Here is a 24,259-nt window from a genome sequence, read left to right as displayed (position 1 = left end):
CCAACACAATGCCCGGCCGCCTTTGTCTCCCGCCGGCTGCTGCTGTTGAAACACCGTCGCCAGATGGATACCGACTTAAGGGAGAGTCGCCCAACGGGGAGGCCCGGCGGTTCAAGATGACCATCGTTGGAGTTCGATGGTCACGGCAGGGAATTGAACTCGGTCGTGTCGCCTCGTTCGTCCGCAGTTGCACGCGCACACCACCGACATGGCCACGCAGCCCACTAACCCACACTGCCTACACTCGCCGATAAACAACATTGACACGGACATCCAACCACACACACACACTGACAAAAGAAAACAAAGATCCCCCGTATAGCCTTAACAGTCTGTAAGGGCAAGGGGCCGTCCATAAATGACGTCACGCACCTGGGGGGGGGGGGTGTCAGACATTTGTGACGATGTATGACGAGGGGGGGGTTTGAGAAATGTGACGTCACATCATAATGCGCAACTTTAAATGAATATAGACAACACCTTCTACTTAATTAAATATACTTTTTTAATACATATTTATTTCCTACAACATCAGAGTGCAGCGCCGCATTAAATACGCACTACAACGACAATAGTTTAAAGCGATTTGAAGCATGTTTTTTTTTTGGGGGGGGGGCAGAGCTTTGTGACGTCATATTTCAGGGAGGGGGTTCTGACTTCTAGTGACGTCGTGTGACGAAGGGGGGAGGGGGGTCAAAAATCGTCCAAAATCGCGTGACGTCATTTATGGACGGCCCCCAAGTGCTGTTAGCGAGCACCTATGAAGGCCGGGACGACACACGAGGGGATGGATGGCCAGCACCACGCCCGACAGCCTTTGTCTCCCCAGTGGCGATGTTTACACACCGCAGCAGATACGCATTTGAGGCTGAGTCGACCTAGGGGAAGCCCAGGGACAGGTTCAGATAATCGTCACTCGTGTTGGCCGTGAGCGGGAATCGAACCCGGATCGTCGGGTTCATAGCGCATCGCGCTAACCGCTACACCACCGCTCCCCACCCACACACGCATACCGACACACACCCCCCGAACTGAGCACATTCAGGATCTATTTACGTCTGCTGTAATGTTTTCCTTGGAACACGGCTCTGCGCTAAATGCGCCAGCGTCTGGCGCAGAGCGAATTCCCAAAGAGCGAGGCAACACTTGCGGAGTTCATTAGGCCGACGTGATGATTTATTTCGCAATTGTAGTCATTTGTTGTTTAGTGGTGACCCCCGTATTGTGCTTTTGTCCCATTTCATTTTCCTTATTTGTGCAGTACGCTAGCGCGTTGCAAAAACCGTGAGCGGTGGGCGACGTTTTCATCCAGCAGTGGATTGATCACCAGCCACAATCGATCCATTGGTGGATGAAGGCCTCCCCAGGTCGTTAAAGCTGACGGATAGCTCACTCCAGCTGATGTTGCCATGATCAATGCACGACTAAACCGGCAGAGAAGCTATCCATCAGCTTTTGTGTCACTTTACAGAAGAGGCAAATAACGTGGGTTTTTTTTCGCCTGGTGGCTTCTTCTCACAAAGTTCCTTTGCCCAAGGGCCAGGTCTATGGCTCAAGCTCTCCCTCCGTCCTCTGTGACTCGGAAATGCTTGAGTTTGAATACAGGTCATCGTCAAAAACAATCAACGGACACCAGCCCGCTGTACAATGACGGGTTAAGTGTTGCCTGCTCGACGTACCACCATGTGCAAATGTCACTGCGCACTAATTAGTTAAGAATATTGCTGGGCCCTGCCATGGTAATGTGGCATTTACACCACTCACGCAGAATATCCATTGGAGGGGAGTACTGCTAAATGTATGAAGTATCTTTAGCGAGAGTCGTATGGCGGCAATTATCAGTGGTCAAAATGAAAATGTTGGAGTCCAGCTGGGAAACCTAAACCAAACTTTCTATTTTACTACTGAACTGTATAGCTCTTTTTCAGAAGCGACCTGGCCACAGATGATAGCTCAACCGAGTGGTTTACCATCACGTGGAAATATATAGCAGCCAAATACTCTAAATGCATGTTTCTAAATGTGGAGGGAACCCCCCGAAGGACCCGGAGAAAAATCCACGTGATCGTGGGAAAAGAGACATGCAAAGTTCAAATATGCAGGCGGAAGGGTCGGGATAAAACCCACGACCTCCTGCCTACCCGGCGAGATAGTTAAGATTTCGCCACCGTGGCACCCACTGATCCTGCAGCAGCCACCCACGTTCACTGCCGTCACTTCCCCTCTGCGTAAACATCGCAGCATAGGAATAGAAACCGTTCTGAACAGTGCACGTGGGTGGTATTCTGAGAAGTGTGGGTATGGTTTACCGTTGTATTCCGGCCGATTTCCACCACTGATAAATATTCTGATGCCCTTCACGGTATAGTAATTACCAAGGAAAGCCATCACTGATTCTCAAAACGTGTTCAGGAGGCCCTGAGTGGAGATATTTCGGCCCGTTCCATTCGTGACTTTAAACTACTAATAAACATTTATTTTTATTTTACCAGTTAAGGCCCACTGCAGCGACCTGGCCACAAACGATAGCTCAACGACGTGGCTTATCATGTGGACATTTATAGCAGCCAAATACTTCTAAGCGCGTGTTCCTAAATGTAGAGGGGGAAAAAACGACTTTGAACTGTGGGAGGAAACTAGAGTGCCCTGAGAAAATCTACACATACGAGGGGATGACGCTCGAAGCTCAGACAGAGCAACGATTCATTGGCTCATCTTCTTGGTTCTTTCGGTAAAGTCACGTAGAAGGGAGATAATAAAATAATAAAAATAAAACATAGTAATAAAATATATTTTATTATATTATTATATATTTTTTATCTCCCTTCTACGTGACTTTACCGAAAGAACCAAGAAGATGAATCCCTGCAGTCACGAAAGCTTTAAATCGAAAAGATTCATTGGCTGTGCTGCCATCTGCTTGCAGCCTCCACGCCTACAACACCTGGCATTCCCAGGCAAGCTCCTTTCCAAGCAGGAACCAGGCTCAGCCTTGCTTCTGAGCTCCAGCAAAGTCAGGGTGAACAGACAACTGAGTCTCTGCACGCGTATATGTAACGCAGACGGCACACGTCACACGAGACAACTAGACAGCCCTGATGTGGAGTCTACCTGCATAGGTGGTCTCTGTGCAGCACTGAGGTGTCTTTAGAAAATTCCGTGGGCGTGTGATTTGACGCCAGAGATAGCCGGCGCTGATAAGGCTGAACAGCTGGCTTTGCAGTCGCGAAACACGTTGTAACATGATGTCCCTTGATCCTGTTACAGTTGTATTTCAATGGGGCCGTTCCGAGTCAGAGCCGGCAGACTAAGCGCACCACCAACATGCCAACATGCCAACCGCACGCGTTTATTATCTGGTCGAGTGATGGCGGTGGTAGTGCACCAGACAGCATGGGAATCGTTGATAATATTTTAAGTTTAAATTTAATATTTCAATTCTTCTTATTCTTGGTTCTTTCGGTAAAGTAACGTAGAAGGGAAATAATAAAATAATATTTTTATTATTTAATATTGGCTTTATTTAATTATTTCCCTTCTACGTGACTTTACCGAAAGAACCAATAATATGAATCCCTGCAGTCACGAAAGCTTTAAATCAAAATTCAATTATTCTTGTTAATTGCATATTTGATATATAATTTGCTTAAAATTGTGCGTTCTTCAACATCTTTCATTGTCGTTATAGCGCTAAGTCAAGAAACGTCTTCATTCTGTGCTCTTAGGTTGCCCGGGTGAAAGGTGAGCAATGTCCTTACCCAGTTCTGGCCGAGCCAGCTCAGAAAGAAACAACAAACGAGGGGGCGGGCGCGCGGCCATCTGTACAACCTTTAAATTACGAGCGAACTCAGCCGTAACAACACACCGCATGCCTGCCATTGACCGGTCACGTGCCCGCAACCACATCTCTCATCTTCCACACCCCTCTTGCGCGTCCGTCCATTCCCATCGTCATTACTTTTGGCTGTCCGTCGAACAAAGACGGTCACCGCAACGCGCGCGACTTCACGTGCACTTCTGCGGCCGTCTGGAATGCTCTTCTGATATTGGGAAGCCACTGGAGCTTTGAATTTTAAATCTAGTTTGAAAACGCATTTCTTTCTTGTGTTTAGTTTATTGTCCCTCGCCAGCACGTTCGAATAGCACGCTTGGTTATGTACGATGTGAAAGAAGTTCAACATACGCACGTACTGCACCGTTCGACGTCAGTGGGTTATCAGTGGTTGAGGCAACGTGTTTCGCCGCTTCTCAATCTGCCCAGCTCGCATTTTTTTTTTGCGTGAAGTTTTTCCGAAATCATGGATTTGCGTCTGAAATGTGAGTCTGAAAGTTTAATTCCTGTTTGCAGTTTTATTGTGCTCCCATCGTTCTTGCAGGGTAAATAAAACGACTGCCGCTTTGTGGAAAGTTAACAGTAGCTGGTTGCAGTGGTGATGGGATAATGGGGGTAGAGAATACGTTGAATATTTTTGTTATTATTGCTGTATTTTCTGCTTGAAATTTTGGGGCCCTCTCCCTTACGAAGGTTCTAGATCTATAAACTAAACAAAAAATAATTTCTATCGTACCAGGTAAGGCCCACGGAGCTTATATATATCTTTTTCAGAAGCGACCTGGCCACAAATGAAAGCCCAACGAAGTGGTTTCTCGTTACAGTCACGTCCTTTAAAACACATGTTTCTAAATGTGGAGGAAAAAACGGGACGACCAGTGGACAAATCCAAGTGACAACGCGGAGAGAAAACATGCAAACTCCAAATAAACAGGCTATCGGGGTTGCGATCGAACCCACGACCCTCCTGTCTAGCAAGCGAGGTAGTTAACATCTCGTCACCGTAGCGCCCCCTTTATGTTTGACCCCTTCCATAAGAATTTTGGAATTTGTCAACATGAGCTTTGGAGATGACCCTTGCCAAGGTGTCAGTGTGCGTTTAGCACATTTTGGACGTGGGGTTTTTGTTTTACTTTGCTTCATAGATCAGTGCATTTGTACTGGACTGTTTAGCAAACACTGCCAGCTTGTGTGGAACATCACCAACTTCGTTTGCCATTGAAAAGTACCAGACTGCTGAGTTAATTATATAAAACCTGCGGTTTTTGGAGGTTGTTGGCCAATCGGAAAGCCTGTTTGGTGTAGGCCATTCAGTTTCACGGACGTGGCATACATTTTTCAAAGCATGCTTGCATGTTTTATCACAAATGTGTGGTTAATACGGACGCGATTCCTTGTAATAGGTGTCTATTTGGTGTTTGAATATCTTAACACCTCCTGTATATAATTAGGCATCGTCATTACTAATATAATAAGCCAATAATGTGTGTGTGTCCCGCGCGTGACGTCACTCCACATGCCGCACCCCTCATTAATAATCATTAGCGGGTGACGTCACTCTACATGGGGCACCCCCCTAATTCATAATCATGAGTGGATGACGTCACTGCACATGGGGCTCCCCCCTCATCAATAATCATGATGACGTCACTTATGTGGACCTCACCCCCTCATTAATTAATTAATAATCATGAGCGGGTCATTATTTTCGATTGAATATTTCAGATTAGCTGCAATATCCACCCGTCCTAGGACAGGCTATAGGCTAGTTGGGCAATGATAAGCCGGGCATGAAATTAAGCATCATGGTTAAGCAAATTGACACGGTGGGTATATAAATATGCATTACGTGATCGGGCTTATGACATAGACTGGCACACGATTGGGCATAAGGGGCCGTCCATAAATGACGTCACGCACCTAGGGGGGGGGGGTCAGACATTTGTGACGATGTGTGACGAGGGGGGGGGGGGTTGAGAAATGTGACGTTACATCAAAATGCGCAACTTTAAATAAATATAGACAACACGTTCTACTTCATTAAATAGACTTTTTAATAAATGTTTTCTCCAACAACACCAGAGTGCAGCGCCACATTAAATACGCACTACAATGACAATAGTTTAAAGCGATTTGAAGCAAGTTAAAACAAAATTTGGGGGGGGGGGGAGGGCAGAGCTTTGTGTCGTCATATTTGAGGGGGGGGTCAAAAATCGTCCAAAATCGCGTTACGATGAGACACGTGATCCGTTTCCACGTTCATCCCGGGCCCCACCTTAACCGTACATCCAGTGGGGGGAGTGGAGCGATGATCTCTCTGCCAAGGCTGGCGTAGGGCCGAGCGGGCTTTGCTTCCTTGCCAACAGCACGGGCCGCAACATGACTTCATGCGTGTTTTGAGTTTTATGGCCAATGTTTTGTGTGGCTCCCAAGTCGTCCGTACTGGGGGCCCCCCGTGTTTGATCAGTGGGTTGTTTACTGCTGTTTAATCAGCCTCCTAGTTGTTTGTTGTGTGACTCGACTCGCGATAAGAATGACGGAATTAAATCCTGACTGCCTCCGAGCGTCCCACAGATACAGTACTCATGAGTGAAGACCGGTGGTCGAAAAGAGTCATTTAAATTATGGGCTGGAAAATGTTTGATACACGTGATGTTTGCGTGTAATTGGGAGACACTCAAATACATATATCACCAGCAGTAGCAATCGTCAACCCATTGCCTGATGAAGACCTCCCCAAGCCGTCATCATCTCTCGTGCTCCTACGATGTAATAATCTACTTAGCTCCTCCACATGAGCTGATTTCATCACTCCGTCTCCCCGCCGGTCGTGCTCCCAGATGCGTTACCTTCCTTGGCTGCTGATATTCTTGATCCATCACTATTCTTGATCACGGGCCATTATCCCTTCCAGCCGACATGTCCTGCCCGAGCCCATTTGATTTGCCTAACAGTTCGAATGATTTCATTGACCTCCGCATGTTCTCCACCTCTGCGTGAGCCCCATCCCATTGATGTGTATTGTTTTGCCGTAGCATGGTCGCGTGGCACCAAAACAAATTGAAAGAGAGGCGTGGGGGTCGTGGCGCCGCGCAGGACTGTTGCGAGATATCTCTCCGTCACTCACGGTAGCGACGGCTGCAAATGTAATTCGGGTCATCGGTTCATATTCCGACGTGTGAAAGACCGTGACGCCTCCCACCCACGCCCCGCACATGCTTTCAGAGCACCAACACAAATCTGTTTGTGTCCCAAAGGTGACAAAGGCACAGCCATGCAATTGCTCGCTCACACCACTGCTGGCAGACGAGCCCCATTTGTTTTTTTACTGCCGGCGGCCTCTGGATTGCGAATTTTTCTGCCAGCCCCGTGGCAGCTTCCCCACCCCCACGTGGCGTAATACGAATTAATTTTATTAATTTTTAAATAATATCTGCGTAATCGACTCTTTCTCCGAGCGTATTTAAGTTCTGGCTGTAGCTATGCTGCGTTTGCTATGCGTTCATATTTGCTGTCGCGCTCCATACACAGGGTGGTCCAAAAGTCAGGAATTCATTTTCTTTGGGTCTTTCGGTAAAGTCACGTAGATAGGTTCAAAGAAAATAACAAAAAACTACGACGTTTCGATCGCAACACAAGCGTTCGTCCTGACATTTGGGCCGTCCTGTATTTATTGCAAAAAACCTGGACTCTTCTCATCAGCGAGAGTCCTAGGCCCCCATTACGTTTGAATTTACAGGTGGACATTTGTGGCTCTATTTCGATTTAAAGCTTTCGTGACTGCAGGGATTCATCTTCTTGGTTCTTTCGGTAAAGTCACGTAGAAGGGAAGTAATAAAATAATAAAAATAAAACATAATAAAATAATTCTCACGACGTTTCGGCCACAACGCAAGCAGCCGTCCTCAGGTGAAGACCAGGTCTGTCGGGGAAACAGCGTCTGAAAAATTCAAAGAACCAAGAAGATTTGTGGCTCGTTCCTCTCTGCTCGTGTGACCGTGTGACTTTGGTTCCACTCAGACGTGGCGCGCTCAGCGGTGTCGCAAGGCGCCCCCTCTGGAGGGAGTGGAGAATCATTTCTCGTGGCTTTTGCCGTTAAGTTTCCACGCCACCTGAGACCCACCCAGCCACGTGCTAATTTGAAACGACGACCCACCGAAATAATGTAACAGCGGCAACAGCCGATGTTGACTCTGCCGCATTCCGCACGTGGACACACGGGGGACTTTGAAAAAAGACCAAAGGTGGATTAATTTGTTTCCTGACTGCTGCCTCCTCTTCGCAATCCTTCCAGACTGTCCAAAACCTCCTTCTCCCCCTCCGCCTCCTCCTTGTCCTCCTCCTCCTCCTCTCATCTCCCCCACCACCCACCATTCCCCCCCCCCTCCCTGCTTCTGTCTCCTGCCCGCAGGGCCATTTCCAGTTCAAGACGTAGGATGTAGTTTCCTGTGAAAGTCGCATGTACTGCGGTTTTGGGCTCATCGTAGCGGCGCCGGCTCCGCTTATTCTGCCCAGATCTGCTCCTGTGTACCGAGCGATCGGTTGATGGTGGTGGCGAACGGGTTGTTGCAGACCTCTGTTTAAAGCAAAGATGGCAACACCGCGGTTTCTCATGCCGCTGCTGGGGGAATGGCCTCCCCTAGAGGGAGCTCTGGAGAGCCCCGCTGGACCAGCAGTTGCCAACTTTTCCCAACCTTGTGACCGTTGTCAACGCACAAACTAAATGCTGACCGCCATGCAGGGAAAAAGGTGTTTTAGATTGCGTCGTTCGTGCAAGTTGCGTCTCACCGCAGACAAGCTGGCGGATGGCTAAGTGGTGGGCCGGTGACAACAATTGCCCAAGCTCTGTGGTTCTCTATAATTAAGATGCTCTAAGCGTATTCGTCAGTGTTTATACATGCGAGAGGAAACTGAAGTAACCCAGAGAAAACCCACACATGCGAGGGGACGACACTATCCCATACAGAGGAGACAGATGATATCAGTCCACGCTTTGCCGTACCACCTAGGGAGCCAGGGTATGGCACCTACTTGAGGTCCACGGGAAGGGGGTTGCTCATACGTGTGATCCAGCAACCCTGCACCGCCCAGAAAAAAAAATTGTGAAATAAATCTTCGACCACAGGTTGGGAACCACTGCTCTAGAGGGTAATTGGCCTCCTCTTCCACGCGGGCCAGATGTCTCTTGTAAGAGGTTAGAGTGCCCCACAATTTGCCCGACCTCACGTAAACTGCCCTGCCGATGGACGAACTGGGGTTTACCCGTTAATCTTAAGTTTGGAGCTTTCGTGACTGCAGGAACGACCTCTCTCTTTGTGCCGATATGTGTTCTCTCTCTGTGTGTCCTTGTGATGTCTGTCTGCTTGTATGTCTGTCTATAGTTTTCTAGTTAGATTTTTGTTGCTATTTCTTTTATGCCTGATGATGATTGCTTGTGTTGCAATCGAAACGTCGTAATATGTTATTATTTAATTTATTATCTTATCTTTAGACGTGACTTAACCGAAAGAACCAAAGAATATTTACCCGTTAATACTGCTTGGGTGGACAGCGAATGGGGGTGGCGGGGGGGGGGAGATTTGTAGAATTTTGCCCCACCCCCCCCCCTCGTTTCAACTGCCACGCCCGGAGATAGAATCGAACCGCCGACCTCCGGATTGCAGCCATGGCAAGGACACCCTCAAAGCTTCCTTGAAGAGCTTTGGATTCGACCTTAAAAGCTGGGAATTCCTAGCACAGGACCGACCTGCCTGGAGAAGAAAAGTAACGGACGGTGCAGTCCTCTGTTAGAGTAGGAGACGCTCCTGTGCTATCTTGAAGAGGCAGCAGCGAAAATCTACCAAGGAAGGACGTGTGGCTGCACCTCAGAGCTCTACATCCTCCCTGACCTGTCCAGTGTGCCACAGAGAACTCCGGGCTCGGATTGGCCTCTTCAGCCATCTGCGCACTCATCAAAACCCAACATAATGACAAAAGTGCCATGGTCATCATCAACTTTGATGGACGAACAAGAGAAGCCATGGCAGCGGCAGCAGCAGCAGCGTCGTCGTCGTGGGTTCCAAGGAGTGAAAAGTAATTTCGAGGCCTGTCGTTCGGCTGATGGATTTGAAAAACACAGCACGGAAAGAGGGAAGGGGAGGAGAGCGGCTCTCTTGCGTTGCTAGTAAATACGCGCAAAAATGCACGCAGCACACTCGGGCGAATGTTGAAAGCAAACACGCTTTGTTTGAACCAGGTTTTTCTCGCTGCTAGAAGCACTGTACGGCTGCTGTGCAAAGTGTGGCTTTTCTTTTTTAGTTTTTAGTTTGGGGGGGGGTGGGGAGGGGTGGAAATGAAGATTGCGTTTCAAGCACTGTACCGGCAAAAATGGTCTTCCTCTGAAATTGATTCTGCTGCATTTGATTAGTCGCGGGGCCCTAGATTTGCGAACCGGTCGAGTTCAAGCTGTGCTCACATTTACGGAGTTGTAAAAAGAAAAAGAGAGACCGAGTTAAATAAATAAAGTCAGCAGATTCATTGGCTTGACGCTCGACACAAAATACTGGTTTTAGACACACGCGCCATTGTTGGAAGGGGTTTTCTTTTTTTTGAACGCCGCGCTTTAATGTGGAGGAATGGGCCGGAGAGTTTTTCACTTTTTCAGAGAAAATAAGCCAGGCCCTTCGGGGCTTCTTGCGTGACATTGGCAGGGCTTCGTTTCACTGAATATTGCTCCGTTTGCTGCTGGTGGACTGGAGCACGTGGTGCGTGACTATCAGCCACAGCCATAACGAAAAGTATCCTGGATGTGGTGTGTCGGGCACAAACACGTTTTCTGTTCCGATGACCCAGACACACCCAGCTGAAATGATGCCCGAAACATTGGCATGGAGAAGCCAGGCTATTGTAAAGTGGAGGAGCTCAGAGGAAATTGTTTTAGGGTAATTATAGTGGCATGGTAGCTCAGAGTATATAGTGCCAAGACAGCAAAGTTGAGACCAAGGGTTATGAGTCCGGGTTTCATCCCCCCTGTGATTAAACCGGATTCTCAATTGCGGCAAATTGACGGCAAATAACACAGTCACGAAATACCCCCCTTCCACCAAAAATGGGTTTGCGTTTAATTCAGCATATTCCAGCTCAGATAATTATACATCTCCTTTAGAAGGTCATTTGATACACAATCTCATAGGAGAGCGTGGGAAAGTGTTGGCCCTGCTGTACAAAGGATACAAATCGGCATTTTAGAGATTTATCTGAAGTGCTGAGAGGATGTCGTCTGCCGGCCCGTTCTCCGACACACATGGAGAGCACACACTGCTGCAAGATTTCCCAATGAATTATTTTGCCTAATGACACGGCGTTGATAGCACTATTTGGACAAATATGTATTTAACGTGTCTGTGAAATATTTGACCCCCCCCCACCACCCCCCCTTGAGATGAACGCATCTCATTTGCAACGTCGTCCGGGGTTTCAGTTGACACACAGCTAACACGTAATGACACGTATGCACACACGCACAATTTAATCATTGATGCAGTACACGTTCACGTTCCATCAAGATCTTTTTTTTTTACTTCGGTCGGCGTCGACCGCAGTCATAACATTTATACGATGAATATCGCACCCAGTGAGTAAAATAAAATACACGTTTTTTTTTGTAACTTGGCGCAGTGTGTCGGCACGACGGCTATAACAACTGCTCAGAAAGTGGGGCCACGCTTTTTGATCGCCGCTCCGGTTAAATCATGACCCCGTGTGCGAGATTCTGTCTGGAACCTGCGACCCCGAGGGGAGTGTGTGGGGGGGGGGGGGGTCACCTTCTAGCCGAGGTCACCGGCCTCGCAAATAACCGCACGGGTTTAGTTTCATTTGCGCGGCCCGCCGTTTGTTGATGTGTTTATGCACTGATTCGTAAGGGTGCTCATACCGGCAGCACAGGATGTACAGTGAGATAAAGCCACTCGCGCGCTACACACAAAGACAAAGATCCCCCTGTATAGCCTTCACAGGCTGTTGGAGGAGGGGGGGAGGAGGAGCGCCGTTGGAGAGCACCTACAAAGGTCGACGCTTACGCACGAGGGGGGGTGTGGGCCAGCACCATGCCCGACCACCTTTGTCTCCCCGGCGCCGAAGATCGGCATGCCCTAAACGGGTACTCGTTTAAGGCCGAACTCAGCGAGGCTCAGGGGCTGTTCGGGTAATCGCCACTGATGTGCGCCCGGCCTGGAATTGAACTCGGGAAAGGGCCGGGTTCGTAGGGCAGCGCGCTAACCGCTGTGTCACCGCTCCCCACCAACGCACGCGCACCACGCGTTCAAACCCTCGGCGCTGCCCGCCGACTGCTGCCTTCGGGACAGACGGAGCACGCGCGCGCGCGCGCGACCGCGGGACGCGCGTGCACGTCTCGCCCCCGTTGGCGTCTCCGCTCCGCCACGAGCGGTGGTGTGCAGCGGAGGGGGCGGGGGAGGTGTTGGGAGCGGCGAAGGTCTCGGCAAGCCGGCGCACTCGCTCCACGGAATGACCCAGAAAGGAACAGAAGCTGGATTTCCTTACAGTCATCCCGCACCCCACCTCCTCTCCCGCCCAAGGGAGACGAGGGCGAGGATTTGGGAATTTAAACGGGGCTCGCTCGCTCTTGGGGAGGGGGGGAGGGTGGAAGGAAGGAGTGACACGATGCGGTATTGTCAAAAAAAAACATTGAAGCAACTTTGTTTAAATAACTCTCGGGGTGATGCAACGAACTCGCCCCCCCCCCCCCTCCTCATTCGCCCCCCGTGGGACGTTGCTCCCCCAGTCTCTGGACTCTTGCGTGCTCTCCTGCCAAAGCGTGAATCATCAACGTATGGGGGGCGGCGAAATTTATGCCAGAAACCACATTTCGAAAAATTATAAACCCGTCGCGAATACTTATCCATGGATTCTTTTTTTTTCCACAGAGGTGTAACGGCTATGACAATCCAGAGGCCGTCGGTTCGATCCTATCTCCTGGCGTGGCAGCTGAAACAATGGTCCAAGTTTCTTAAAAGCCTCCTCGCTTCAATCCACCTGGCAGTTTAAATGGGCATAAGTGCAGTCGATTGACAGGTCGTCATGCATTGTGGTAAAGTGTGGGTACTCCCACCTATTCCTGGATGGAAGAGTAGGCCAAATACCTAGAGTAGTAGGGGGGGGAGCGTAATGCCAGCAGTGGTGTGAATAAGCAGTTGCAGGGCTGCGCTTTTACCTCGGTCTCCATTGCGTCCGAGCTAATGAATCTCAATGGGTTCTCTCTCCTGATCAAATAAAGAACGCTCCAATTGATTTGTTTAATTCCATAGGGGGAGACTGGATGGTCTGTGAGCAGCAGCGTTCCCTCACCTCTGTCAGGCTCGGGCTGAACTTTGCCCCTCCCTGGCTGCCTTTCTCTTCTTTCGCAAGACTCTCATAATCATCGAGCCAGCCACTTGTGTCAGTTTCAGCATTCCTGGGGGGAGGAGAGAGAGAGAGACACACACACGGAGAGAGACCAATTCACCGCTGGCAAGTTCAAGCCTTAGACTTTGAAATAAAAACCCCGGGAGGCTGGAAAATATCGAGCAAGATGCCACTGTTCTGCCTCTGGCTCCCCCACTACAAATATACAAAGATTCCCCCTGTAGCCTGAAAAAGACTTACAAATATACACGCGTGCGCACGCACACACGCGCGTACACGCGCACCGCTGTGAACAAGGTGACTTTGAAGCCGCCGGGTTTTTTTTGTATTTATTAGCGGGGACTTGAACTCTTTTACGAACGCGCTTGGAATTGTTTTAGCTTTTTGCAGTCGCCGCGCGCCCGAGCAGTTATCTCGTGATGCGCGGAGGCTGATTTCGTTCACGAGGTCGTCCGGAAAGATCCAGCCGGCAATCCGAACGCTCCGTGCGTGCACACAACACCTGCTGGTAGCGACCTGCCCAGTGGCGTAGCGTGCTTGGCATGCGCCCTGGCGCAGGCAATGAAATGATGCCCCCCCCCCCCGCATCCCCCGCATCTCCCGCTGCCCCGTCAATTCTCCCTATTTCGTTACCTGGCCTTTGAGCCCATTCGGGCCGTGTGCCCCGTTGCAGTTGCACCGCCTGCGCACTCTGATAGCCGAGCCACGGGAACATGGCCAGCAGCCACTACAAAGCTCTGGACTTGTTGGAGGGCACGAAGGGAGAGAAAAGTCGGGAAGGAGGTAGGCGAACAGAGGGGTGGGAGAGCGAAGGCCGCAGGGAGTAAAGATTCGCGGAAAAGACGAGAGTGAGATCGGGGCACGACGCAACGGACAGGTAGACAGACAGACAGAGCGGGGAGGCGGGCGTCTGAGGGTAGGAGACGGAATGACCGATAGATAAGGAAGGGATGTTGGTGGAGCGTCGGCACTCGCGGGTAGATTCAGGTTCCCTGCGAGATTAGATGCACAGCGCCGGCGGCGTGGACGTGCGCGCTCGCCCATCCCTCGGCGCGTGTTGCGCATTCCGCAACGCCGGTGGCAGTGGCGGCGTGTGTAGGGTCTGGGCCCCGAGGTGTCTGGCCCTCTCTCTCTGTCGTTGCTGGGTTCCCCCGCTCCCTGTGGGTTCCGATTGTGCGATTTCGCGCTGTGCGTATGTGGCTAATGTATTTCTACCCAAGACTCTCTTATTAAATCTTGGAATTCACTCTACATGCGGCCATGCGGTCGGCCGTTGGACAAGTTTGTTTGTGTGTACCGCGTGCGCTACTCGGCAGGCAGCTGTCTCCCTCCCGCGCGATCGTGGAGAATAACGATGGGTTTAATAAACGTACTTGGCCGCACTAATCGGGTACCAGAGGGCAGCGTACCCGACCTTGGCAAGCACTGCGTGTCTAATGCGAGCGCTGTCGGTCATCTCAAGAGTCTCCCTCGCTGTGAATGAAGTGGCCGTGCGTCTGTTGACGTGTCGCCCGCCGCCAAAGGGGACTTTGAAAGTTAAATTAATCTCTGAGAGGCGATGGGGGCCCGAGCAGAAATTGGTACTGTACCACCCAAGGTTATCAGAATATTGCTCTTTTATGTGAGTAAAAACGAGTTAATTATTCAATAACTCACTAAATTTTTAAACGACCATCACCAAAGGAAATTGGAACCACTGAAGTTATGTCACCTCAGGGGGTACCGATAGGTGAAAATATCTGGTCTGAGCTCATGGTCTATTCGTAGGGGAAAAGGTTCCACGCCCCCTGTTTTAATAGGTGTCGGGGTCACAGGGGTTGAGCGTGAATTATGGGATAATGGTGGACGTAAGGGCACCCGAGTGGTGGCTGGGAATGCTGTGGGAGCCCCCAGCTCGGGGTGGGGAGGGTGGGGGATCACGTGTGGGGCCACCCCTAATTTTAGTGGGGGCACAACCTCGCAGCATCTCGAACAATCAACGCTCGTCCCAGCATCGGTGGTGGCAGAGTGGTTAGAGAGAGAGAGAGTTGGGGGAGGGGGGCCGTGGGTGGGGGTGTTGTTGCAGCAGGGGTGATGTAGTTTCTCCCCCTCCTCCCTGCTTTCACAAAAACAGAGCACACATCTGGGGCGATGACATCTGTGAGCAGTGCCGCGGGCCAGGTGAAGGATGGTGAACGATGGTGCCGACGATGCTCGCGATGATGTCGGCGACGTTGACCGTGATTATGATGAGTTGAATTGTTGTGTGGATGAGCACCGAGATATTAGTTTTCCTCTCGGTCGCCATCGACGAGTAGATGAGACGAGAAGGAAGCCAACGCCGAGTGACCGTTGGGGGAGTGGACATAGAATCGAGGAGGTGAAAACGGAAGCGCAAAACAAATCTCGTTTTTTTTATCTTCTCCTAATCATCTTGCGATTCCCACACCGCGACAATTACGGAGTGATCAAATCACAGAAGTGATATGCCGTAAAAAAGCATTGCATGCTAACGGGTAGCCGTGGGGGGCTTATACAGAGTAGCTTAGGTGGCCAATGAGTGATTTAAATTTTCAGTTTTAGGGGCGACAGTATATTGCTTGCCCCCCCCTCCCCCCTATTAATGTGACCCCTATGGATGGTCCTACATGGCTCCCCTCGCGATGCTGTGCGTGTAGTGGGTTTCATGCTATGACATTTCTCTTCTTGGTTCTTTCGGTAAAGTCACGTAGAAGGGAAATAATAAAATAATAAAAATTATAAAATACAATTCTCACGACGTTTCGGCCACAACGCAAGCAGCCGTCCTCAGGTGAAGAACATGGCTGTCGGAAAGACAGCGTCCGTCTTGAGAATTTTATTTTTTATTTTATTACGTTTTTTCTACGTGTCTTTACCGAAATAACCAAGAAGATGAATCCCTGCAGCCACGAAAGCTTTAAATCGAAAGCTATGACATTTGTTTTCCATTCGAGGCCACAACAGTGCTGTGGATGCTGAAGGTGTCGCGTTGTTTTTGTTGTCTGTGCTGGTGCATCAACGCCAACCCACCAGCAGCACCATCGAGAATGAATTACTGTGAAGGGGGAGATCGCATTACACGGTCTGGGCTGACTTTCGTCTCTCTCCCTTTGTTGGAGTAGCGTGCTCCCCGAGGCACCCGTGTATTCATACGGGGGTCACTTTCATTCGTCAAGTTAATTTTATTTTTTCGCTTAAATGCGTGACGGCTCTCTGGCACTGCCACTCAAAGCGCCATCGCATTCGTACTCAAAAACATAGACGTAGAAAATTCTACACGACGAGAAAAAATATATAAATAGATATACTATCTATAGTTGCTTTCAGAATAAGAATCTTTATTTGGACTTGAGGATTCCGACAAGCTTTGAAGCTAATTTACACAGATGTCCAGTATTATTATTATTTTTATATTACAAAACAAATCCTTATTCAAATGACATTGTAAGGAATTATCAGTGAAATTGTGAAGGGGGCGCATCAAGCAATTGACTCTGTGAATGTGACTGTGTAACACCAGCGATCCGCCATGTAGCCTTCAACAAACTCTTAGGGCAAGTGGTTTTAGCGAGCCCCTACGAAGGCCGGCGCGGTATACGAGGGGGTGGGTGTCCAGCACCATGCCCGACCGCCTTCATCTCCCCAGTGGCGATGTTTTTTTACACACCGAACCAGGTACTCATTTGAGGCCGAGTCGACCTCGGGGAGGCCCAGCACTGCTTCCGATATTCGTCACTGTCGTTTTCCGTGAGCGGGAATCGAACCTGAGCCCGTCGGGGTTCGTAGCGCGGCGCAACACCGCCACCACCACCACCGCAACCACCGCCGGAGCCACCACCGCCGCCACCACCGCCACCACCGCCACCACCGCCACCACCGCCACCACCACCGCCACTACCGCCACCACCGCCACCACCGCCACCACCGCCGCCACCACCGCCACCACCGCCACCACCGCCACCACCACCGCCACTACCGCCACCACCACCACCACCGCCACCACCGCCACCACCGCCACCACCACCACCACCACCGCCACCACCGCCACCACCGCCACCACCACCGCCACCACCGCCACCGCCGCCACCACCGCCACCACCACCACCACTACCGCTGCCACCACCGCCACCACTACCACCGCCACCACCACCACCGCCGCCACCACTACCGCCGCCACCACCACCACTGCCACCGCCACCACCACCGCCGCCACCACCACCACTACCGCCGCCACCACCGCCACCACTACCACAGCCACCACCACCACCGCCACCACCACCGCCACCACTACCACCACCACCGCCGCCACCACCACCACTACCGCCGCCACCACCACCGCCGCGACCTGGAGTAATGATTCTGCTTGAGGGCGACCTCAACAAAGGCATTCATAAGGTGTGAGCAGTCGCTCCCTAAAGAAACATCGCTCCGCAAACCCAGGCATGGAAATGAAACGGCACCGCGAGGCAGCCCGGGCTGCTTGGGGAGAGAACGTTACAGATGAGTTTAAGGAAACCGCGTTTCGTTTTGGGAAAGGCGTTTAAGGCGAGCCATGGCTGCGTTTCAACTTCACGTCGGAGTGGAGCAGTGTCACTGAGGTTGACGGGCTCCGCTCTCAACCTGGTGACCTGAGTTTGATTCCCGACCACTGCTAACGTAGTCATTGGCGAGCGAAGGCTACTAAACCATACTCTTAGTTTTTTCGGTAAAGTCACGTAGGTAATGACGGAGACTTGTGTTGCCTCCGAAATGTCGTGATTTTTTTATTATTATTATTTTATTTTTATTAATTTTAATTTCATTTTTTACCTACGTGACTTTACCGAAAAAACTAAGAGTATGAATCCTTGCAGTCACGAAAGCTTCAAATCTAGAAGAAGCTACTAAACCAGTTTTGGGTAGCACCACCCACCACCACCACCACCACTCCTCGCCTTATCCGGGACTCACCAGGATGGTGAAGTATGGTCAAAAACCTCCCCATAACCGGCATGACATCAGGAGACCTTCATCCAGCAGTTGTTCGACAGAGGGACATCAAAGTAACTTGTTCGACTTCACGTGGCTGATGCCGCTGGGTTAGGGTGATCATCCCTGACGTCAATGGCCTTTGTGGCGAGGGCTCCTTAGGCCGCAGTTGGGCAGCAGTAGGGAGCCGTTACCCACGCATCGTTACCCCCGCATCGTTTTCCACGCACCGTTACCCACGCACCGTTACCCACGCACCGGACAAAATTCCACTGCGCAATCCGGCCAAAGGGACGGGGAACAAAAAAAGGTGATGTCCCCCCCACTCCCACCCCCACAAATTATCAACTCACAATAGGATCGCTGCCCTCTCCATGGCGAGCCGCCCCCCACCACCGCTCATTGGTGGCGGTGATGCAGTCGGTCTGGCTGCTGCGCTGCTGCAGATGACGATCTCGATTATTGCACGCGTCTGGAATGTCGGTATGACGGGTCCTCTGAGTGTTATTATCAGCCTGTGCTGTAATTGGAAAATAATATGCGTCCCCGCCTGGCTTAGTGGGAATCTCGACCGGTGGTGGATGGAGGTCGTTGCGTAACGCTTACGCACGCAGAACGAACCGGGCACGGCGCCACCCCCTTGGGCACACGCAACGTGCAAATTGACGCACGCACACGCGCACACACCGGCACCGCGATCACCTTGCCCTGCACCCGAATGCAAAGATGAACTATAAAAACTGAACTATCTTTTTTTAATGTTATTTTATCAGGTAAGGCCCTCTGAGCTATGTAGCTTTTTTTCAGAAGCGATCTGGCCACAAATGATAGCTCAACGAAAGTGGCTTATCGTGTGGAAATTTATTTGAGTCAAATACACTAATCGCATGTTTCTAAATGCGGAGGGAAAAACCAGAGGACGCGGGGAAAAATCCACGCGACCACGGGGAGAGAGAGAGAGACACGCAAACTCCAAATTTACAGCAGGCGTCAGGGCCGGGGTGGAACCCACAACCTCCTGTATACCAGGCGAGGCAGTTAACATCTCGCCATCGTGGCGCTCCAAACGAAATGCATTGCGAGGGTAGAGTTGAACGCTCCTTGCTTGCGGCGAGCAGCTTCACCTCTGCCGCTCTACCTCCGCCGTGGATTTGGCAAAGCTGCGGCAAAGCAGTTCTGCCGCTGTCGCAGAGGCGCCGCGTGTGGCTGCAGCTCAGAGGGCGTTGGGGTCGCTGCGTGTCCCGTGCCACGTGGCGGTGTCCAGCACTGCCCGCGGTTGTGCGAGAGGGCCCCAGAGTGGGCCCCGTTGTCTGGGTGGGTAAGAAGGAGATTCCTTTGCGGGTGCCCGGTATTACGGCGGCAGATTTTTGACGGGCACCAAAAAGTCGTTTGTGCGAAAACGAACTCCAAGCAATACCAAGCGTTTGCAACCGCCAGAATTCATCGTCAATACTTAATGATAATAATTAATGAAGCACGTGTGGAATTTGTTCCATGCTTGCTCTTGCAGCGCAGCGCAAGGCATGTCACGAAGGTGCTGCCACCTCTCGCGGACGCAGTCTGCAGTAGTTCCAGAGTAGCGGGGGGGGGGACGCATTGTTGACGTGAATGTAATCCCTATCGACTAATATGTAATATGCACGTAATATAAAATGTACAGCGGTGGTCGTCTTCTTCCACGCGTTTGTCCCACTCGTGTGGTGGGTCCACTGTCCTTGCCGACCTCCTCCACGCTGCCCTGTCCTGCGCCGTCTCTCTTTCCGCTCCTCGGGCCACCGCGGTCCAATCGCACCACGTCGCCCCAAATATTAAACAACGTGATACGTACGGTGGTAATATTTCAAATTTGTCGACTGTGACGCCAGCACACTATAGAAAGCTCTTCACTAATTTGCTATTTTGTGATCGCAATGTATACACATTTCTTTATATAGCCGTGCAAATGGAAGAACTGTGTACAAACATTTACTCGAATGATATATATGCCGGCGTTTACCGCTTTGTTCTTTTGTGGACCTCATTGATTAATGTTTCTGCGTGCAGCTTTCAGTGACCGAAAAAAGTCCTTTGTCTAAAAAATGAATAGCTGAACAAATAAAAAAATATATTCCTCGCCTTTTGAAATCGCTTGCGTCAGGCCATTTCAGGGGTCGAGCAATTTTAAAGTATCTTGCTCTTTGTTCACGATCACGTATATTGTTTATAGTTGCTCGAATGAATGAGTCGTCTGCTGACACGGACCCCAAATTAGTCGCTGCAACATTTCCCGCTCTGTTCATCGTGCACGCGGTCCTGCTTGTCGCGGTCTCCATTGGCCCCTAAAGTACTTCGTGTGGAGACGAATTAAAGGAAAAAATCCGATCATTTGCAAAACGGCTCATCTCGGCGTTTTGAAGGTCAAGCTAGACGCTAATTAAAATGTAGTCCTATTATTTTCTTATATCACATTATCTACTTTTTAAACCCTCGCTAATGAAAGATCAATCTGTGCACGCATTTACCCAAATTAGATGTGCCCACATTTCCCGCTATGTTCAATAATTCAGCGCGTTTGTTTCCCCTCCCACCCTCCCCATGAATTAACGCTGCGGGCTCCTTGGTCTAAATTAATGGCCAGATTTGAAATAATCGTCATACACTTAAGCACACTTTGGTTAATGCCCTGTGCGTTCCAGCCGCAGCCACCTCGTCAAAGGGCCCCCAGGCCCTTGAAGAGCCGTTAAGATTCGCGCTGTCATTATTGCCAATTGCTTAAGTGGCCGCGCCGTGAGCTTCGTGCACCGTGAGGCCCCGTAGCCCGTGCGACAAACAATCTGCCGGGACGAACGGTCATTGGGCTCGATCGGGTGTCCGGCCAGAATTATAAAGAGGCGTGCAGCTTACTTGAGGATGGATGGGTGGTGGGGGGTGGTGGGATCCCAGGTGATCGATGCGGATGAAACGTGGTGTTTTACTTGGGACACCCCCCCCCCCCACCTTGAATTTATCATTGTTATACAGCTCTTTGCCAATCCGCTGCCGGGTTGAAGGCTTCCCCACGCAGCGTCGGTTCACGTGGGTTGCTTGACCAAACTTTCATCGAGCTGCTCGTTTGCAGGTTGGTAAAGAGGGGGTGGGGGGGGGGGACCAGCACCGATTGAGATATCAACTCGGCACCGATCTTAGCTCTGGTCTGGAATCGAACCTGGCCCGTTCAGGCTCGGAGCACGGTACGCCCACTGCTGCCTCACCGCTCCCACCCCCCTCCGGCCACACACGACGGTCGGCAGTTTTTGTTGGCTTACTGTAACTGGCAAAACAAAGCGTTAACAAACACAGCGCACGCTTTAGACCCGGGCGCTGGGTTTGCGTAAAGACGACAAACCAGCGAACTCGACGTGCGAGCGCTCTTGCGTCAGCTCAAAGCGCGTTTAGACCGCTCGTCACACGCAGACGATGCCACCGCCATCCCCGCCGGCCCCGCGTCGAGGCAGTGCGTATATTTAGCCGACGGCGCGGCGCTGGCTCCTTTTCGGAGCAGGCAACATTTCGTCTGGAGATGTTATTCGAGATGCACTTCTTTCGCACAGTACGTAGGCAACCGTGCTAATAAGAGATGCGGCGGGGGGGGGGGTGGAAGGACAACAAACTAAACACAAAAAGCAGTTGGGAAGAAATTCGTTTTCGATCGACATTTAAAAGTGCACACCTCCAGTGGCTTCCCAATATCGGTTAGGAAGAGCGTTCCAGGCGGCCGCAGAAGCGCATCTGGAAGCCCGCGATGCGGTGACCGTCTTTGTTCGACGGTTCGCCAAAAGCCGCTGCTATGAGGATGACCGGAGTTCGCGTGATGATGGTTTATGCTCGTTGACGAGATCAGCAAGGCATTGTGGTTCATTTGTGGCAAGCACTTTCGTGCGCGATGAGTGCAAAGCTCATGCTGCTCAGCCACATGCCTGCTGCAGGCGCAGTCCAGCCGTGTTCTCTTGCACGGAGCCTTGCCCGCTTCTCCGACGCGGCTTTTGGGTTGTGCCGCGTGTTGTTCAGCGCCGTGTCCGACGTTTTGCGGGGTGCGCTTCTCGATCAGCAACCGAAGTTGGAGGGCGAGGTCGCTATGTGTCATCCCGATTACGCTTGGCACACATCGAACCGAGCTTCTGCAGGAACTGAGGCACCCGGCACATGGCGCGAACCGTCGGACGTCGTGCCAAACGATGCGCAGTTCAACGGAGAGCCGTGCAGCGGCACAATCGTGAAGACCACTGCACACTGCGCTCCCTGTTTGCTTATTTGCACCTTTGTTAATTAGACTTTTATTACCCACCATAATGAATCATTTGTTAGATGTATCTCTATTTGTCTAAACTAACGAGATCATCTGTCCACGAAAGGACTATTGATTTTGGGTGTTTTGTTTAAGGTTTTGGAGAGGCGTCTTCCCCCCCCCCCCCCACTGCCATCAGTTTAGATTCAAAGCTTGTTTTACAACTTAGAACTATTCAAGCTTTTCAAGGATAAGAGCGACGCGGGTGTTTAGCACAAGGTACCCCCTCTTTCTCTCTCGCAGGAGCGCGTGACCTGCGGTCACAGGCAGGGTGCTAGAGAGTCGGGAGCGCGGGTGGGGGATGTATTCACGGCACACGCAGGACGTTTCAGCCTCTCCGAACCTACGCAGCGCAAAAAAGACTCAACACATCCATCAACCACACTGTAGCCTTAACCCCCCTTTTCCCATTCCGATGATGTACGTCATGAAATAAAATTAATTTATTTGTAGCGAGGCTCCCCCAAGGCCATGCGGGAGGTGGCTCCGGCTGGAACGCACAGGGCATTACAGTTTGGCGCCAGCTATCGTAGAGTGCGGTCGTGCCGTTACAGTTCTCTGCGGTGAATATGATGTGTTTACAAACGACGGCTCTACGCCTCTCTAAATACAATAAAAATGCAAACCGCTTGCACGTTCGGAGATGCAGCGATGAACGGGACCCTGAAGCTTGCAGACGTCTCGAAACGGGAAAGTTTTAAAATGAAAAAAAAGGTATAATCGCTGACGTTTTGGGAAATGACCCTTCTTAATGACACGTCTATTTATAGATACGCCACTCGAATAATAGCGAGAAATAATGGGCCATGCCGACGGCAAGCTAAATCAAGGCGTCCGCGTGCCTTTCCCGCCAGTCCCAATCGAGCCCGTTAAAATATGCTTTCACATTTTCCTTCGCTAAGATGCGTTTACAATTTCGCTTCGGGAAGGAAGCAAGAGGGTCGTGAAACACCAGTGAGGTATCCATAAATGGATCACCCTTTTTTATTATTATATACGCAAACGTCCCTCCTACGTGCACACAACGCCCGACAACGCAACCTCCCAAGCGTTTCTTTCATGTCTCGCATCCGCAGTTGTCCCACCGCCCCCCCACCCCCGTTGAGCCCAGCCGTGCCTGACCTTCGTAGCCGGGGAGGAGTGCACGTCTGGCCTGCGTCTGCCATCGCCAGCTGCCACGAACGGGCACATCGTCGCTTGCTCGCGAAAGGCTAAAACTGACTCGTGCCAGACGTCTGGCCGGCGTGGGAGGCTCGGCCAAATACCCATCGGGGAGGAGGGCTCTGCGAAACGCCTCGACAAGTGGGAGAGATCCTTCTGCCAGCAGTGGCTCGGGCAAGCAATTGCAGGGCTGCACCTTTACCGTTGCGCACACCTCTCTGGGTGCATGTTAAACTTTTGCACCCTGCTTAGTCAACCGTGCTAATCAGAGGTGCGGGATATTTAGAGCTGGAATGATTTGCTTGATTAAGTTGATATATATCGGTTAAGACATTTTTGTAGACTTTACTCGGCCCCTTGAAAATTGATGGCCGACCCCACATTTTTCCTCCTCCTGAAGGTGGGACCCCCCCTCGCCACCCCCCCCCCCCCCACAAACCACGGCCAGCGTTACGAGCCTGATAATGTCGATGATGCCAAAGCCCAATACATCACCTCCCGTCTAGCGACACGTGGGAACAGAGATGGGACTTTTTTTTCTTACAACTATAGCATATTCTTCTCCTCTGTTTGTCCAATTATTTTAACAATCAAAC

General features: G+C 50.9%; 1 protein-coding gene across 3 annotated transcripts in view; it reads left to right on the top strand.

Moving 5' to 3' along the window:
• The window catches only part of LOC133352700 (pleckstrin homology domain-containing family G member 1-like), a 106,152-nt gene that overhangs the window by 2,581 nt on the left and 79,312 nt on the right, over nt 1–24,259 (top strand). Inside the window, exon 1 of one of the 3 annotated variants that reach the window (XM_061568523.1) lies at nt 4,109–4,317. The exons of the other annotated variants lie outside the window; for them this stretch is intronic. The gene's annotated coding sequence lies outside the window, so the exon portion shown is untranslated. Of the gene's footprint in view, nt 1–4,108; nt 4,318–24,259 lie in introns of those variants that run through there. 3 annotated transcript variants of the gene reach the window in all.

This window comes from Lethenteron reissneri, chromosome 41, assembly GCF_015708825.2.
Source record: "Lethenteron reissneri isolate LAM-NWPU_2019-01 chromosome 41, ASM1570882v1, whole genome shotgun sequence".
In the NCBI taxonomy this organism is placed as follows: domain Eukaryota; kingdom Metazoa; phylum Chordata; class Hyperoartia; order Petromyzontiformes; family Petromyzontidae; genus Lethenteron; species Lethenteron reissneri.
This window is presented reverse-complemented; position numbering and strand designations above follow the sequence as displayed.